This window comes from Myotis davidii, unplaced genomic scaffold (assembly GCF_000327345.1).
Source record: "Myotis davidii unplaced genomic scaffold, ASM32734v1 scaffold265, whole genome shotgun sequence".
Taxonomy (NCBI): domain Eukaryota; kingdom Metazoa; phylum Chordata; class Mammalia; order Chiroptera; family Vespertilionidae; genus Myotis; species Myotis davidii.
In genome coordinates this window covers 1,474,948-1,478,557 of record NW_006296627.1, presented here as the reverse complement: position 1 = coordinate 1,478,557, position 3,610 = coordinate 1,474,948, and the positions used below count along the sequence as shown (strand labels likewise).

The following is a 3,610-nucleotide window of genomic DNA, read 5'->3' as shown; positions in this document are numbered from 1 at the left end:
GATCACTCTGTCCTATTCGACTTCAATGGAAGTGGCTGTTGACCAGGAGACCTCGTAGTTGGTCTGAGGAAGAAGCTATTTTGGAAATATTTGGACCTCTTTCGGTGAACCTGAGCACAGCATTTACTTGCTCATTCATTCATTCAATAATTCAACAAATATTAAGGCACTATTTTAGACACATGCCATACTCTAGGGGAGCAGGAGTGAACATGCCACAGCTCTCAAGAAACTAGAAGTCTTGTGAGAGAGGTGAGCAAAATAGTGCTCTTAATGATTCTGTATGGTCAGGATTTTTATTGGCTGCCCAAGGCACATAGGGGAACATAGATGACAGAATTCTTCAATGCCTTTGGGAATCGGGAAAGAATTCTCAGATGAAACAGGGAGGCAAAGCAGAGATTCAGTGGAGAGTGGATTGGATTTAAAATCCCTTGCATAACTGATCCCCTATGCTTATTTTTGTTAAAGCCATTATTTTATGCTACCTCCTCATGCACAATTGCTTCTGATATTTAAAAAAAATAATTTTTATTTTAAGATAACCTTACAAGAAGTTGCAAAAATGATGGCGATTTTCTTGCACCTTTCACCCAGTAATGACAATATCTTACATAATCTTAGTTCTGTTTATTTATTTCTTACAGAGCTGTATTCATACTGCTGTTGTTCCTTACTCCTCTCACTTAACAGAATAGTCTACAGAACTTCCTTTATCATAAATTTATGGTAAACATGTACTTTAACGTTTTGGTGTTCCATACTCTAAATACATTCCTTGCTGTTGGCCTGGCAATAGAATTCCAACCAATTGTAGAGGATGTTTCCACTATTTTGTTATTATAGCATTGCTGGTGGGCATCTTTGTGCATAAGGCAATGTCCATATTCAGGATTACTTCCTTGGGATAGGTTACTGATGGTAGAATTGCTTAATGGGTGAAAGGTTTTTGATACGCATGTATTGGTAGTTGCTGAAGGAGAGCTGCCTGAAATGAACTGGAGGGGCTGGTGCTCCAGAAGTTGAGGGTGGGACTCCAGGAATGACCTTGAACTGAAAAAGTGCCTTGGCAAGTGACTGCATCTGAAGTTCAGCAGAAGCCAGAGCAGCAGATCCCTACTGAGTCTCAATCTTGCTGCATCTCCTCATCTCCTGGCTGAGAAACCCAGAGCCCGAGGGCTTTGCTGCTCCTGACGTGCCTGCCTGCTCCGTTCCACTGCTGAGACTCGCCTCTAATCGGTGGTGCCCCAGCTCTGGGCTCTTTTCTTCCTTCCCCGTTTCAGGCCATTTCACTGAAATCTGAGTAAATGATTGATCACTCTAAAGCAAAGAACAAATGGACTTGCTGGGCAGTCAGCCTCCCTTCCAGCCCGTGTGTATTTGTGCACCCAGTGGTGGGTGCAATGCCGTCAGCATATGATGGTTGGACTTTTCTGCGCTGTGACAGGCAGAATGACCCCAGCGGCTTGCCTGGGCTGCAGTTAAAGGCTGAACAGGAGCACTCTCTGGTAGGGATGGGATGTTTGGGTCTATGAGCAAACGCTAAGCAATCCCACGCAGGTGGAGTGGGGCCCATGGGAACAAGTGCCGAGGTGGGGGAAGAAAAGCGTGAACTGAACTGGGGACTAATTCCTCCATCACAGGTTAGAGCCTGGCACTTACTTTTTTTCCATATTGCAAAACGATCATCTCTTACCCATGAATAGTCACTACCTGCAAATTGCCACCAGCATCACTGCATTTGTTGCATGCTTACTGTTGTATGCGCCAGGCACTGTGTTAGGTGTTTGACACCCATGAGCTCAGTCAATCCTACATAGGTGTTTATCTCTGTTTGGGGGATGAAGGACCTAAGCCTCAGAGAGGATTGTGGGCAGGTGGAGTGCCAGGGTTTGAATTCAGATCTACTGTGTTCTTGCCCTTGCGGTCCTAGGTCTGCTATTGTTGCATGAATACTCTTTAAAAAAAATTCAAGGTGTTTCCATTAATAGGTGTTTACCAAAATCTGTGTTCCTCTCTTCTTCTGGAGCACACCAATAGATGACATTCCCAGTCTTCCTTGCAGATAGATGTGGCCACGTGACTAAGTTCTACCCAATGGAAGATGAGCAGAAGTGATGTGCCTTTCTTTCAGGTGTTCTTGTCTTTGTAGCTAGCTGTAATGGAGATCCTCCCTGGGGTGACAGAACGCACATGGGACCGATGGCAGTCTCTGTCAGTGTAGTTCCCTAAAGACTGTGTGGAGCAGGACCTTACCCCTGTTCCCACTGACAACCCATTCACCTGCCCATACTGTTACATAGACAACTCGTAAACTTCTTTTGTGTTTAGACATTTTTTTGTTCTACTATGCCAACACTTTTATCTTAAAAATTCAAGAAGACACAGCAACTTGACCTGTTTCAAGTACAGGTCAAAGGGGTTTGCAGATGGAGCAAGGCCTGCATACATGGCATGGGGTGGGTAACCCCCTTTGGGTGTACTTAAAGGGTATTCCAGCATCTTGCAAGCCAAATGAACCCAAAGTTACAGAGAAAGTAAATAGAGGTCCCATCCCTGTGTGCAGAGATTGGCCCCTATTCTCTCTCTCTCTCTCTCTCTCTCTCTCTCTCTCTCTCTCTCTCTCCACATAAAATACTTTTCCTAGAAATAGTAACAGATTTCTAATCCAATTTAGTGAATCATCAGTCATCAACTTTATTTTGTGGTGGCTCAAACTGAGGTTGTATTAGGTAATGATAATCACAGGAGTCTACATAATTTAGGGCTAGAGGATCCCGGAACTTCTTCAACCTTATGTCTTTTGAAAAACTCTCTGAGGGGTTGAAATGGAGTCAGGAGGTAATCGGTGTCTCTCTGAATCCTGTTGTTGCTATAATATCTCATAGATTAAGAGTTCTATCCATAACAGGGTGGCTTTAATAAGCTTATGGATTGAAATCAGAGTTGGGATGGTGACTTTCCTATGAGACAACTAGGCTTAAGACAGGTGCCTGGTTGGAATTCTTTCTGTATACCTTAGCAGAGGGCTAATAGTTAGGGGACTTCACACTATCTAAAGTATGTAGGAAATGGGAAAAAGACCATTTCTTCTTTTCTTTGTTCATGCTGGTTCTTTGATGTCCAGGATGGTGTTAGTGGGTGTAGTGATGGTGATGTGATAGATAATACAGTAAGGACAAGACCAGAGGCCATGCAATGCTAATTAGATATGAAAATATTTGAAGTAGTAGTTTGAGAGCACAATGATAATTATGTAATTTTAGTTTTTAATGGCCATAATTATAATATACCTGGTATTTCAGGAATTTGCTTAACTGTCATGATCACTTCTAAGTATTCTTTGATAGCATCCCTCTTCCTCATGTCCTACAGGCAGTTAGTTGTATATACTCGCACTATACCTAGTAAATCTATCTATTATAACATTTATATTAGATCAATTACTCAATTAATTTATTGACTTGGAAAAAGTTTATTGAATGCCTACTCTGTGTCAGGCACTGAAGAGGACATCAGGGATAAAATGATGAATTTGATGCCAATAACTCACAGGCTGCCAGGAGAGACTTAAGTGAATCAACATTTTTAGAGTAGAGTGATTGGTGTT

The 3,610-nt window shown here is 42.4% G+C and overlaps 1 pseudogene; it reads right to left on the bottom strand.

Moving 5' to 3' along the window:
- The window catches only part of LOC102765245, a 6,150-nt pseudogene extending 2,784 nt beyond the window's left edge, over nt 1–3,366 (bottom strand).
- Between the last annotated feature and the right edge of the window lie 244 nt (nt 3,367–3,610).